The sequence below is a fragment of the Alligator mississippiensis genome, chromosome 2 (genome assembly GCF_030867095.1).
Source record: "Alligator mississippiensis isolate rAllMis1 chromosome 2, rAllMis1, whole genome shotgun sequence".
In the NCBI taxonomy this organism is placed as follows: domain Eukaryota; kingdom Metazoa; phylum Chordata; order Crocodylia; family Alligatoridae; genus Alligator; species Alligator mississippiensis.
The window spans coordinates 220865558-220881650 of NC_081825.1; the positions used below are offsets into that span (position 1 = coordinate 220865558).

The following is a 16093-nucleotide window of genomic DNA, read 5'->3' on the forward strand; positions in this document are numbered from 1 at the left end:
AACGTCAAGTTTTCTGTAATTAACTATTTATCTTGAGACTTGGATCCTTGTGTTATGAACATGCTGCTGGCACATACAAGGAAGGAACAAAACAAACCCCACAGTTTAGCAGGAACTGTAAATTAAAGCAACAGTGGTAACACTCACATTATAAAGAGTATAGAGCTTTTTTCGCTATTATATCCGATTGCTCAAGTGGTAAAGGCAAGGAGATAAACAAAGTAGGAAAGAACATTCAATCTAACCAGAGTATGGAAATAATGAGGAAGGGAGCCTTTTGCATTTCTACCCCATGGCTGGGCAATAATCGAATCTTCACACACTCAGCTTGCTCCAGAGTAAAACTTCCTGCCACAGTAGTCTCTTAAAGGTGTAACAGAGGGAGGGCTAACAGTGAATGGTTCTAAAACTATTTGGGCAAGTGACAAGTGGAGTAGCCTCACACAGAGGGGAACATAAGTAAACTGTAAGTCACAAAACCATAATGCATGCTTCCCCAAGAAACCAGACTGCTGTAGATCAGCAACCACTTGTTGATATTCATACAAGTCTTTGGCCTTCATTTGTAAGTCACCTTTTCCTTTGCATCTTCTTTTTGATCCTGCTGCTCTCACTCAACATGAACCCTTCATGGAATACTAACATTTTTATTAGTGGCATTTAAAATGTTCTGCAGCAACTAGACTATTTCTCTATTAGCCAACAGCTGTTAGATGTTTTTTAATAATTTTCACAGGGTCTGTGAAAATGCAGTAGATAATTACTTATAATTTCACATCAATTTACTAATTTCCAGCCCAACAGGACGTCTTCTGTTTTAAATGTGCCAGGATTGGCTTTTAATGGCCTCAGCCCAGCTGGCTGTCATTGGGACCTAATCATGCCTAATCCAGTTTCAAATCTGTATGTTTGTATAGGTTTCCAAAAAGGAATGAAAAGTAGCTGATGACAGAAGAATTTTCAAAAATGGTGGTAGCAGGGAAAACCTTTTCCTAATTTGCCTTCCTCTTCCAAGAGAAACAACTAAATATTAAAAATGTAGAGACATTTTATTCACAGGCAAATTTAGTGAAAGTGAGGGAAAATACGGTGTTTAACTGTTTAAAAAATTAACAGAACTTCTCTACCACTTTAGCTTAGTCTTGGCCAGCCTACAAATCCATGGGAACTGAGACTTCTGCCTTGCACATTAGATCAGAAGTCTAGTACAGCAGAATCCTTTCCTTTTATGATCCAGGAATGTATTTATGAACCTGACGAGACAGTATGATGTAGGACCTGGAACTGGATCAAGACAGAAGCATGGAGATTCCTTTCTGTCCTCTGCTACTGGCCTCCATAGATAAATCATTCATCTCTCAATGCCCCAATATTTCAAAGTTAAAGTCTGATCGTTGAAGTTGTACAGAGATATACTGATAAACCACAGAGTACAAGGTGTTAGTTTATTTTTAGAAGGTTACATTTATTCCTTGTAACAAAAAAAGAGAGTAAATACATTGCATTCAATTTATATATTCATTAGAAGCTAGGTTTGTTTTAAACACAAAGCAAAGATGGTTTCTTTTCCGAAGGCTTACTATGAAGCATTTATTCCTTAGATTATTTCATGTTATCACTTCTGGTCCTAACCAAAACCAGGTACAGAAAGTTTATAAAGAGCTAATAACATCATTGGTGACACATGGGAGTTGCACGTGGGTCCATGTGCACCCCCTGAGATTGGCCATTCACCCCCTAGAAGTGCCAGCCATGAAACCGAAAGTGCCGGTGGAAGTGCACTTTCAGTTTTGCTGCTAGTGGTTTCATGCTCAGTGATTGACCGCTGGGGGACCTCCCCTGCCTCCATTGGTGATATGGTATCTCCCCCCCCCCCAGTCACCCATGAATAATGTATTTTGTCATGTACAACACATCCTAAAATAAAATATACACCTTGATTTTGGGATGGTAGACTTAAGAAAAAAATGGTATTTCCCGAGTTATATCTGCATAGAGCAAGCGCTGAGCTAAGCAGTCTGGAAGGATGAAAAATAGAGAGAGAGATCAGGAATAGCTAGCAGACAGCAAAATTGCCAAAAAAAAAAGAAAGGTTACCAGTAGTTTGATTGCAGAACACCAAAACCACTAAAAAGGAGAGGCCTTTGCGAACACCTGTAGAGTAAAGAACAATGAGCCATTAAGTCAAATGCCTGAAAGAAATTCCACTGCTGCTGTTGGACAGTTGGCTTTGCAGCAGCAATCAAAGTAGAATGATTCTATTCTGGGCAGAGAAAAAGCAGCTTCCCTGCTTAAGATATGCACCCCAGTTTTGGGAAGCTGATTTTGGGGGGGAAAAGTGTGTGTTGTATGTGAGAAAATTTTGTAGAGTGGGGATGGGAACTATTTGCTTTCTAACAAGTCTTGAGAATTTCAGGTTTTGTAGAGTGTATATTTAGATCAGGTTCTTTCAGGCATGGTCCTTCAAACTTACTATGCGAAGAAAACAACACTCTCTCTCTCTTTCTTTGACGATGCCGAAAATCAGCTCTTACATCACAAGGGGCCATGTATTAGCGAGGCTTCACCACTCACCACATTAGGGACTTTATTCAGTTTTGGAAGTATCAAAAAAGACTGCCTCCTTTTACAGCCATTATATAGCTCTCTTTCCGCAACTTCTTAAAACCACCACCACATAAAAAATATTTGTTACTCTATTAACAGTGCCAAATCCTATCATTTTCTGCAAATCTTATTACAGAGCTATAGACCAATATATATCTATCTGTATTTTCCTGAGACTATTTCAGACTTTTAAAATCTTGCCTACAATTTCAAAATGCAAAAGTTCATATTAAAATCCTATCATGATGTGTTACAAGCTTAGGGAAGAGAATCTCATATTATTTTACTCTGCTTTACACTCTCCTGATAAAAATGAGCCGTAGTATAAAGTTCAAAACCTGATCCAGACTTCTTAAAGTTGTGAGGGTTCAGATTCAGGAATTTGATTCAGGCTTTAAGAAGTACTCGCTTTTGGAAGTCCCTTGATTTGCATTTTGCAGTTAACACTATTTCAAGTATTAAATAAATTTATTCTTCCCCCTCCTCCCCCAGGCTGCAACTACACTGAGGTTTGGGAACTTGCTCTAACAAGGACAAAGAGAAGAAATGAGCTTGTGCTGTAATGTTATGAAGGTCATTCCTTGTAAGGCACTCAAAGAAATCAAAGGAACTAGATTTTGAAAGATGACAAAATATTTTTTAGATATAAAAAAATATTCCCTGTAGTCTATAGGCTGGTGTGGTAGAAGAGGAACAAAGAGAGTGTCTGTCCTATCTTATGTGTTTGAAAAATAATCAGCACTACTTAGCAGCAGCAGGACTTTAGTGAGACCCAGTCTATAAACCAATAGGTAAAGGTCCCTCAGAGTATCCTTTCAATTCCATTTCTAAACTTGTAGCGGGGATTAGTATAGACATAGCCCCAATGGACAGATAAACCTAGCAGCGTGCGCAAACTTACTGTTTAATAGACTGGATCTTCAGTATCAGTGCCTGCTGAAATGGCCTGTCAATTTAAGAATTATCTCAAAAGATCGACTCCTAAGACATGGTATTATTTGTCTTATGCCTACATTAGTTCATGATTCAAATACTCAGTTGTAAGACCTAGCAACAGCTGTTAGTAGAACTAGTATGTACACATTGTGCTAACATATTTAAAATTTAAATGTTTCTTGTTTTGACTGGATTCTTAACCCTTGTTCTCCTTATGTGAATAACACATTAATACATTTACAAACACATACGAAATAGTGTTTCTTTTCTTTTTTTTATTTTGTGAGTGGGAAAAGAATACTTGTGTTTGTTTGCAAAAATGTTTATATATGAAAAAAAAGTTTTCACTTTCTGTCATTTTTCATTCTTTATTTGTTGCTTTTCCATTTGGCTGACTAAAAGTTATGATTTTTCTGAACAGATAACTGAAACAGCAGTAACTGACTTAACGGATCACTCACAAATCATGAACAATGAATACTAATAAATTAGTTTAAATGACTAGTTCATGGGTACCCTTTAACTTAAATGTATCTGCATGAACTACTTGGTGAATATTTATTTGTGGATAACTAATACATTTATAGAAGCAAAACTAGGATTGTAAATGATTCACATAGATTATATTTCAAAATATATTTTACTGGCCTACAAGAAACAAAGCTGCGGAAGTAGCAAGTAATGAATAACTTTATTTTTCACTCTCCCTGTCAACTTAAGAAAAAAGTGGGTGGGGGAAGAAATGACACCACCCATGTGTCCGTACAAAGCAAAACTTTCTGTGGCTACAACTGACCCTGGAGGGTCTCATGGGCAAAGTATTGTCTACAAGTAATGTGTTTGAGACCAGGAACTACACCCCTCCTCCATCACCTAATCTACCCAATTAGAAATGGATGCAAAATTTTATAAAATGGTGTGGAGGAAGAGTACCCCCTGCATGTGACAGAGACAGTGGCATACCATGGGTCTCTGGTGTCCGGGGGCCAATGCTTGTATTTTTCTTCAGTTGGACAGAAAAAGAGAAAAGTGAAAGAAACAAAGAGAGAGTGAGTGACGTGTCCATACCACTGTATGTATTTAGTTCAGCCATTCCTACTTTTTTTAATCAACTGTTTCCAAATAGTTCTTTCCCTCTTTGGAAGTTACTATATCTTATGCCCACTTTATTCCTACAAACAACGGAAAAAATCATGGCAATGACAATCCATTCAATTCTAATTATTATTCACTATAACACTTTCCTTTTATTGAAAAAATACTGAACATTTCTTCATTGATGGTACTGTTTCTTGGACTTTTTAGATTTACTATTTCAGCAAACAGTAGATAACTCCCGCATTTGAAGTTCATGTCAATTAACTTGTCAGCAACATTACAAAAGGATGAACATTGCATCATTCACAACAGATTTGAGTGCTAGAATTTTACTTTTTTTAAATGTGATGCAGGTTCAGTTTTAACTCCAGATACCAGGTGAAAAACATCACTTATCCCATATTAAATGTTCTAAGTAGTTCTGCTTTGTATTAAGTTTTACATATTATTTAAAGTTACTGCATTCATTGGTACAACAGAATAAATCCTACTACCTATGGAAAAATGAAAGACCTGAAACTTTTCACTATGGCCATTTGTTCTGTGAACTATGTTGGCTAGTGTCTGACTTATTTGATTATCATCTTCAGGGACATCCTGGTCCTTGTGAGGGAAAGAGGATGGTTAATAAGTGAAGGTCTATGGTGTGGTCTCATTTAGCTGTGGATTTCTGAACTACTCCGAGATTAATTGTTCCTGCTCCACTATATTGGCAAAAATGGGAGAGAGCACAGAAGAGAGAAACACAGATTTATGTTCTCAACTCCTGAACAGGGCTCAGCTGAAAACATAGATTGCTTGAATGACTACTGTTTGTCAGAGCTCTAGTGAGGGAGGACAGCAGAATGTGGCTGTATAGAGAGGAGAAGCAGGATGCAGGGCAGGCTAGTACCAGTGACTTACTTGTGGAAGCACTGTGTCATAACAGTGGCACTGGTTTTCTGAAGGAGAGACATTGGATCTATGATCAGCAACTAGGGCTGAGTTTTGCTTGTATAGCTGAGTCTACTGCACCCAGACAGAACTGATCTATTGACCGGAAAGAGACCAAAGACTAAAAGACTGAATGAGTCCATAACTGTCACACTTCACAAGAACGTGGTGGGGACCAACTCCAAGACAACATTTCTAATTACTTGTTTTATACAAATAATGATAATAATTTTGACAACATTGAAAAGATGCTTTTCTTATAAGGCATGAGATGGAAAGTCAAGATCAAGTTTTATTCCCAGTTCTGGCACTGACTTTTGTGAACCATTTAGCTTCTCAAGCCATGTTTATACAGCAAACCTAGTGGGTTGGCAGCAGTATTCAAACATACCATATTGCTCTCCACAGGCTTCCACCATGCAGTTTTGTGAAGAGATTAATTGGTATCATCACTAAGAAGTGACCATAAATCAACCCACAATGCTGCATGGACACTACCCCTTTGCTTCCAGTTTATGTGCAACAAGACCTGTTTGAGGATGCCACTGCCAGATATAATACTACCCTGTAAGCATATGATTAGTGTCATTGATAAAAGATGCAGAGACTTAGGCCTGATTTCTGAGATTAGAGATTTTTTTTTTTTCCTTCCCAAACTTTTGCAAGACATAGAAGGATTTTTTTTTTAATCTTTAAGGAAACACAGAAACCCTTATCTGACACAGAAACCTTCATCTGGAAAGGACTGACAGATTCATAGTTCTTTCTCAATTATATAAAACAACGATCCTGGTCTCCATCATTTACTCTTATATTACAAATTTTACATCTTTGTATGAACATGTGCTAGCATTGCATCTTAAAACTGATTAGCCCAGTTAGATGTTTGCATCTGCATACCTTGCTGTGCATGAAGATGTTTTGTGTCTCTACTTTAAACATTTAAAGACAGTGCCAGTACATCTAGTTGTGGAAACAAAGACCTGAAAATCTACTCCAGAATCTTTAAAGCAATTTATTCTGTAAACAAAAAGCAACTAGTTTTACAGCAGAAGACTTGAAATAAGTGTAGTTTCTGCTCATCGTGTTCTGCAAACACATGCACAAAGTGTTAATCTCTTAAAATACTCTCTTGAGATATTCAGGGCTGATAAGAAATGGAGTCTCAGGAGTTTTGTTTCTTTTAGTATATAGAAGAGGAAATATAATTATGTCTTTAATTTTTTTTTTAAATTTAAAGAAAGAATGATGTATACCATACACAGCTGCTACCAGTCAGAAAAATAAGCTTCCTTGTGAGTTAAACTCAGCAATGTCTTACATTACTCACAGCATTCATTTGGCTAACTGTCATAGCATCATTATGAATGCAATGTGTGAACACCTCAGTGAGTCCTTTCCTGAATTACACAGAAAAAAAACCCATGAAACAAGGCCTCAAAGGGAAATAAAGGACCACACTCAACCAATGTACCTAGTGTGATTAGACACAACCTTAACTGATGTCTTAACCAGTTTCACCAAGGACAGAGTAAAGAAAGCCACCCATAGGTCACAAGCTTGTCACAAAATACCAGCAGGTATACAAGATGGATATACTTTGTACTCAAGGAAAGCTAGCTGGAAAAGAGGATTAAAGTCCAGCAGTCTACTGTGTACCTACCTGATCCCACAGTAAACTGGATTGCTTACAAATTACTACAAGAAAATTATTTTGAATGATGAAATTAAACATGACAGCTATTTCAAAATCACATCTGAGAACAAAAGACCCTGTTGGTCACCATTTTAGGGATTACAGGTTCTCGGAGGGGGTATTTGCAAGTATCCAAACCTGGTAATAGGAATGGGAGGGGGGCTTTGTCCCACTGCTCATTCCACTCTGCTCCCAGAGACTTGGAGTGGAAAGGAGAAGCATTGACCAGCTGCTCCCTGCCACATCCCCAAACCAGGGGCCCTGGTCTGGAGATGGTGTAGAGCAGTATTACCTATGCCATTCCACTCATCCCAGTCCTGGAATCCAGGGAAGAGCTGATGCTTGCCTTGTTTTCCCCAGACTGAGACCACCCTGGTCTGGGGAAGGCGTGGAAAGCAGGGGAGGAAGGACTACTGCAGGCTGAACACCTGTACTGTTCCCTCATCCAAAAAGATTTCTTGTGGTTTAAACTTCATTCTATCTGTCACACCACAGATCTTCCAGGTACTAACTTGGAAAATCTTTCTCATGGAGGAGCCATGTTTTCACCCTTGAGAAGCTGAATGAACTGTTATAGTTTCTACTGGGAGACCAGTGACTCTCCCAGTAGAAATGGAATGCCTGTATGTAGCCCATAATTTCTTACTCTAAGGTGCCACCCTGCACCATCTTCTACTTTGCATTTCTATAGCACAATCTCTTAAGGCTAATGTCCCCAAAACCTTGAGATTTTCCCAACATGAAGTATTACCATTAAGTGCATATTTAATGGCTATAAATAACTTAATTTTGCATTTTTTAATTTTAAAAAGTCTCTGCCTATTCATTGCTCTCACCACATTATCAATTGATATACTACAAGCAAAGATATTATATTATATTATACAGTAAAAATATTTACTAGATATGAAGGTGCCTTTAGAGCATGGGTAAGGAAAAAAATCCACAAGAAGATGACATTCTAATAAGCTGAAATTAAAACACTTTAGCTTGTAATTTTGACAAACAAGAACAATACAATATGCTGATAAAGTGGAATGAGATTGAGGAAAATGGAGGGAAGGGCATGGGAAATGAGGAAACCAGGTAGCAGATACAAAGAAGAAATAAAATAAGGAACACCCTATCAACACTAATGCTATACAGGAGCTAGAGAAGATGATCACTGAGACACCTATGTCTCTCTCTGTTTTTTTGTTAGGGGCTGTTTCAGTCTCCCCTGCCTAATTCACTTAAAGTTGGAATTACAGATGTGATCTGCTCTGGTATTGCTACTGACCAGGTCCTGCTCTTCCTACTTTATACCCACCAAATCCCCTTTGAAAGCCCCTCTCTATATATAATGAGGGAGGAGGACAGAATGGAATTCTCTCACCACACACGTGCACACCAATTCTTAATGAAAACTGGAGTGAAACACCCTATACACAAGTACTTGTTAACTCTTACTTTCACTATTTTTTTTTCAGACCTATATGGCACCATAGAAACCAGGAGTGAGGACATGGTAGAGATTCTTACCCCTGCATCTTGCTCAGATACCTTCTTTCAGCCAAAAATATAGATCTTCAGAGGAATCTGGGGCACAGAACCAATCCATTTCTCACTCTGTTAAGAGCAATTTATTTCCCAGCATGGCCCTTGATGTTCTCTCCACGGCAACAGAAACCATCAGTATCCCATAACACCCATTCAAACTGCTGTTTTGGGCCATGTGTAGACGAAACAAGAGGCGTGTTTGCACAACACTAAAGTGGGCTAAATGATTGTGCACTGCTTTAATGGTGTCGGTGTTTGCACACCTCAGCGGTGAATTGCACATGAATTCCAGCTGCTGTAGGAAATTCGGCAGTGTAATGCGCCTTAAATGACTTGGGGTGCAGCAAGTTTAAACTCCTTTGAGGAGTTTTACTTTGCTTCCCCTATAGCCGCGGAGTGAAGCACCAGGCTCTGTGCAGCTCCACGGCTCTTTAGGAGACCCTGCAGGCAGCCTGACAGCAGCCCAGGAAAGCAGACTCCACCCAAGAAAAGCAGGAAGCCTGATCTTTTTTTTTTCTTCCCCCCTGGAGCTTGCCTGTCTGCCTGAGCTGTGTGGGGTCCTGGGACTTCCCTCCACAGCTGTGGTGCCCTCCCGGGACTGCACAAGCCAGGTGCCTGCAGGCAGGTGCTGCCTGGGGGCAGCGCTGTAGCTGCCATGGAGGGAAACACCAGCCCCCGCTGCAGCCCAGGGACTGCTCCACCTGCCAGCAGCTTGCCCTCCCATCCCTGCCAGAGAGGCAGGTAAGTCAGCAGGGTGTTTGCATGACACAGGGTTTTAATGAGCCCTAAATTAAAGTGGTGTTTTTTAAAACCCACCACTTTAATTTAGGGCCCTTGTTTCAGCTACACACAGCTTTGTAGTGGTCTGCTTCTCAGGCAATACTTTTGGAGGTAGAAGAGGTGCAAAAATAGCCATGGCCACATCAGTGACTGATCACATTGCCACCACCAGTACCCGGGCCACCCAAGTCACAGAGCTGTTCTGCAATACATCTGTTTACTCCTATCCCATCCAGGCCTCCTATCCCTTCCACACGTGGCACAGGTGTTCCCCAGGTTCAAGTAGCCGTGGTACAAGATGCACCACTGCTAATTGTCCCTGGGGAACCAAACGTCCATGCTTGTCTGAACATGGCCAGAGTGGTTATCTTGTGAGAAATGTGCCCCCACAGGCAACTGGATATTTTTGTCTTTGATAGATTTTCGGTGTGTGTTCATTCTGGTATGCAGTTGTTGTTTGGTTTCTGTTACATATTTGCCATCAGGGCATTTAGTGCACTGGATGAGATAGATATATTATATTTCTGGAGGGGCAAGATTCATAGGTTTCATAGACATTAGGGCTGGAAAGGACCTCATGAGATAATTATCCAACTGCTTCTTGAACGTGTCTAGAGTAGGTGCTTGCACCACTTCTGGGGGGAGAGTCTGTTCCAGACTTTGGAGACTTGGACAGTAAAGATGTTTGGTTTTTTTTCATATATACAGTCTAAAACAGTCTTCCAGCAGTTTGTGACCATTTGATCTTGTCTTCCCTTGGGTGTAAGATCCAGGAACGTTCATGGTTCTGTTGTGGGGTGCAGTTATTGTGGGAGTGGTGGAGATGTGTTGGCAAGTTTTACATTTCTTGTCATGGCATTGCCTGGATCTATTCGGTATGCTTTGGGCCCCAGAAAGTTTGCTTCTGGTGATGAGGTTGGTGAGGTTTGGTGTTTATTTAAAGGATAGGAAGGGTGGTTCAGGGAAGATCTCTTTAAGACCTGGTTCTTCTTCTAGTATGGGTTGCAATTGTTTGAGGATTTTCTATATAGGTTTCAGGGAAGGACAGTATGTCATAACTAATGGTGTAAGATTCATGGGGATTTTCTTTTTATACTACAGCAGTTCTTCATGTGGTATCTTGCTGGCACCTTCAAAAGTGTGATCTCTCTCTCTGCAGGAGTGTCCTTCTTGGGTGAAAGCCCTTTTGAGATTTGTGAGGTGACAATCATGGGTGTTCTGTTCAGTGCAAATTTGGTGGTATCAGAGGGCTTGGCTGTTTATTACAGCTTTCTTGATGTTTTTAGCATGATTACTGGTTCTGTGCAGATACGTATGTTAGTCTGTGGTTTTCTTGTATATGATGTTCTGTACTTTATCATTCTGGATAGTGATCATCATGTCTCAAAGGAAATGTTGGTGCTGGAGATTGCAGTCCAAAATGAAGATGTCATCGATATATCTTAAATATAACATACATTTGATGGTGCAGTCCTTGAGGAATTCTTCTTTCAGGTGGCTTATAAAAAGGTTGGCATACTGTGAGGCTGTTTTGGTGCCCATAGTCATGCCTGTGGTCTGGAGGAAGTGTTGGTTATTGAAAGTGAAGTTGCTGTGTGTGAGGATGAAGTGTGTAAGTTCAGCAATGTTGTGAAAGTCTGTACTCTGGGCTGTAATCTTGCTCTTGTAGATATGTGCGGCAAGCCTGGATGCCATCCTGGTGTGGGATGTTGGTATATAAATTACTAACATCTGTGGTGGCTAGGAGGGTGTTGCTGGGAAGGTGGTCTATGTTTTTAAGTTTTCATAGAAAGTCTGTTGTGTCTTGGACAAAACTTGGTCTTTGGGTGACAAGAGGTTTTAGGATGGATTTGATGAAACCTGATATTTCCTCAGTTAGGGTCCCATGGTTGGATATGATAGGTCTGCCAGGGTTCCCTTGTTTGTGGATTTTAGGAAGCATGTAAAAAGTCCCTGGGCTAGGTAGTGGGGGGATCAAGTTCTGTAGTTTTTCTTGTAGTTCAAATGGAAATGGGATGATGGTAGTTATGAGATTTAAGGTAAGAAGGGGAGTAAGATCTTCCTCTAGTTTTTTTTGTCGTAGGTGGTGTCAGAGAGTTGTAGGTTGGCTTCTTTTATGTAGTCTTCATGGTTTAGGATAACTATAGCTCCTCCTGTATCTGCTGCTTTTATTATTATTTGGTGGTTGGATCTTAGAGATTCTATGGACCTTCTGTCTGAAAGGGAGAGGTTGTTCTGTTGGGGTATGATGTTCACTTTTTCTAAATCAACTTACCAAATAAATAGCTATCCAGTCTCTTGAAATTTTCCAAGTAATGAGATTAAACCATTTCCCCAGGCAGGTTTTTCATTGTCTTGCAATTTTGACATTTGTCCCGATATTAGATTTTCTATAGTTAAAACCCATTACTATGCATCCTACCTGCATCTTCTTTATGGCAGCCTTTCAAATGTTTGAAACCTGCAATCACATCTCCCCTTCCTTGTTTGTTTCTCTTTTATCCAAACTATAGATTGTTAGTTCCTTCAACCTCTGGACTCTCTCTACAGGAAAAGTCCTCAAAAAATTCTCAAGGAGTCCATAAGCTATTAGAAGGCAAAATTCTAAATGACAGCCAGCATAGTTTTGTCCTGGGTAGGTCATGTCTGACTAATCTCATCTCTTTCTATGACCAGGTTACTCACCACCTGGATAAGAGAGATGAAGTCAACACCACTTACTTGGACTTTAGGAGGACCTTTGACTTTGTGTCCAATGAGGTTCTCGGGATAAAACTAGGGGACTATGGGCTCAACAATTCAACAGTCAGATGGATGGGAAACTGTCTGCAGGGTTGGACCCAGAGAATACTAATACATGGATCTGTGTTTTCCTGGCAGGAGGTAACCAGTGGGGTCCCTCAGGGTTCAGTACTTGGAGCAGTGCTTTTCAACATCTTCATCAACGATCTGGACGTAGGGGTGAAAAGCACACTGGCAAAGTTTGCCGATGACACTAAGCTGTGGGGAAGTATGGCTACATATCAGAGTAGGTTGACAATCCAGGAGGATCTAGACAGATTAGTTAGATGGGCAGACCAGAACCAGATGCTGTTCAACATGAGAAGTGTAAAGTGGTCCATCTGGGAAGGAAACATCTGCAACAAACTTAAAGGCTCAGTGGTGCTATTCGAGCTAGCACCATGTCCAAAAGGGACCTCAGGGTCATAACTGACCATCAAATGAACATGAGCCACCAGTGTGATGATACAGTTAGCAGAGCAAACAATACGCTGCATGCATCAACTGATGCATCTCAAGCAAAACTAAGGAAGTTATTCTACCACTCTACTCAGCACTGGTGAGGACACAGTTGGAGTACATCCAGTTCTGGGTGCCACACTTCAAGAGGTATGTGGAGAAGCTTGAGAGAGTCCAGAGAATAGCCACTCATATGATTAGAAGCCTGAAGAGCCTCATATTTCATATGAGGAAAAGCTGGCAGATAAGGGACTGTTCAGCCTAGAAAAGAGAAGACTGTATACACACAAATATACCAGGGCTGAGCATCGGGGGCTAGGTGGACAACTATTCACCAAAGCACTGCAAGGGAAAACCAGGAGCAACAGTCATGAACTCCTAGAAGAAGGATTCAGACTGGATATAAGGAAAAACATCTTCATAGTTCATGTGACCAGACTCAAATAGACTTCCAGCAGGGGAGGCGCAGGCACCTAACCTGGAGATCTTCAAAAGGAGACTGGATGCACTTCTTGCTGGTCTAATTTTACCAAACAGTCTTTCCTACCCAGAGCAGGGGGGCTGGACGCAATGATCTCATGAGGTCCCTTCCAGTCCTAAGCTTATGTGAATCTGTAAGTGCTCAAAACTCTGCATTCCTGTTGAGACCTAACAAAACTTATTTTGTTAGGTTTTATTAGGTACCAATAAAAAGATAAAGTGATAACAAACTCATAAATCCTTGCCTTATATTGTCTGACAATCTATATACTGTTTGTATTTTCAAAAAACTACAAACTAAGTCCTGAAACTTCACAATCCCCTAAGAGGTATAGAAATTTTAGTATTCCTATTCTAGAGACTATTGTGTCTTTTTATTCTTGGTATAGTCTATACTTATTTGTCTATTTTAAATATAAATCCCCAACTAAGGACTCAAGAGACCCTAAAGATCTCCAGAAATAGAATTAAAAAACCCAGCTTTCCATTTTCAATTAGGAAATAAAGTCAGCATTTTCCTTATTATGAACCAGTGACAGCTCTAAGCAAATAAACAGATGATTTTTACATTGCCCTACAACATGCCTTCCACCTCTGAATCCTAAATATGCTAGACCCAAAGACAATATGCTGTCAAACAACAATTCAATTAAACAGGCAAACCATCTATCATCAGTGCACAGTGATTAAAATGTCCTCAGTTATCAGCACTATCATCCATTAGTTAAAGGCAAGATCCATTTCAGCAGAGGAAAATCAGCAAAATGAGGTGCAGCAAATTTGATTAATCAGCTCCTAATTACCAAAGACTGACAGAACATTAAAAAAAAATCCAGTCGCAACCAGCGTGGAAATGCCTGAAGATGAAAATAACAAAGAGCTAGAGATAATATGTTCCATTGTCACATTTCTAAAGTGACATTTGCGATCTTCCGTGAGTTGTCAGTGTTAGATATTATTAACCTTTTCTTAGCATTTTGTACAATGTGTGGACATGTGCACTTTCTGGAGATAAAATAAATTGCTTTCTTTACTGGGTATAGCATTAAGAAAGCAAGAGAGCAGGATAGCTGGCAACAATATTTGTTGGTGTTATACTAGTACAAAACATAGACAAGGCTAAGAAACAGGGTGAAGTCTCATTACAGCAGCATTCTCAGATTTGCCACAAAAAATTAAGTAGGGTGAAATCATTTAGTGAAAATTCATTACAAAAGGCAGGTAAATACCTGTACTAGTGGTGGTCACATCAGTCCTTAGACACCCACTGAAAGAAATGTTAGCAGTGGCGCTGTAGGATCCTGACATACCTAGGCGATGTGGAGAGAAAGGAGTTTAGTTAAATTAGTTAGAGACAGCATCTGTGCTACTTCTGTTTCTGGAACATCTTATTGTTTGTTATTTTGTACTGAGGTCAATCTGACCTCAGAATATTTTGTTTGCAGGGCTGAATTACTACAAGTTTCCAAGAGCATGTAAGCAGTAAAACGGGGAGGGGAGGGGAAGGAGGCAGCGTGGGTTCTGTTTCAGTGATCACTCAGTTTAGATGAGTTTGGTTTGAAATCTAGCACCCACTACTTGCTGAATCTATCATGATTTATCAGTTTCAGCATGACTGTTTGGCATGCTGATTTTTCTAGTGCCAGGTTGGATTATGAAACTCAGCGGCATGTAACAACCACAAGCAGAAACCACATGGAAGACTTCACTCAAGTATGATTAGAATGGTGTGTCAATTCATGTTAAATCCAAGTAAAGGAGTAAATGATGTTTTAAATAAGGGCTACAAGTTATATTATTATACCATTAGGACTAGCTGAAATCCATTCAGTATATTCAACCTTCAAATATTCCATAACTTGTCAAGATGAAACTATGTAAATAAACATGTCCAAACCTTTATTATAGGTTAGAGACCACAAAATGTTACTCTTGAGCATAATCCTTCTGAAGCAGTCTTTTATTATACTTCCTTACATTCATTCTCACTTGGGCCTGAGATAATGTACATGCATGAGAAATGTAAGTCACTCCAAGTCAATCAAATAGAATGTAGAAAGAGTCTGAAATGATTGGTATAACATACAAAGTGAGGGGGGGTCATAAAGAGGTATAAATTGTCTGTTCCCCTGCTTATGTTAAACTGGGATCTGGTACAGAAAAAAATCAGTCTTTGATCTCTCCCTGGTAAGTCTTATATAATGCCTTTCATGAGTAGTAAATGCACTTAAAATTATCAACTATAATAGATGTTTCACAATATATTTTTGTTGAATATTTTCCCAGTCCAAGCAAATACATAATTTTAATTCAGTCATTATTTTAGGCTTCATTGTTCAAGATTTTGTAAAGACCTCCCCCTAAATTAAAAAAGTAGTATCATACCATCCTTGGTGTCCCCTCTGGTTGCATTTTCTAGATCATACTTTATTCTAATACCAAGTAAGTGGATCCTCACTAAATACTACACTTACTACACTATACAAATCCCCAAAATCAGAACCTGGCCCACGTTTAGTTATTCAAAGCTGCCTTCTTAAATGGAAGAACATTGCGTGAGGTCACCAAGGTCCATCAAATACACAGTTATACAAATTTAGTGAACAGAGATTTATTATACTACTGTAGCTCAAAGAAATATGGAATGAATTTATGTTTAACTTCATGGTATACTCCATTTTCCCTTTTAGGAGTCAGCCTCCATTTTTCCATACTGAGGTCAAATCCTCATTTTACTACTTAGTACTTTTTATATGTAAAATGATAGATGATAATTATATTTAT

The 16093-nt window shown here is 39.4% G+C and overlaps 1 long non-coding RNA gene across 1 annotated transcript; it reads right to left on the reverse strand.

Moving 5' to 3' along the window:
- Positions 1-2072: 2072 nt before the first annotated feature.
- On the reverse strand, positions 2073-14618 carry LOC132248408 (uncharacterized). Its single transcript, XR_009459591.1, has 2 exons — positions 14539-14618; positions 2073-2154 (listed from the first exon to the last, which is right to left on the reverse strand). It is a non-coding gene; the product is annotated as an uncharacterized LOC132248408 (long non-coding RNA).
- Positions 14619-16093: the final 1475 nt, after the last annotated feature.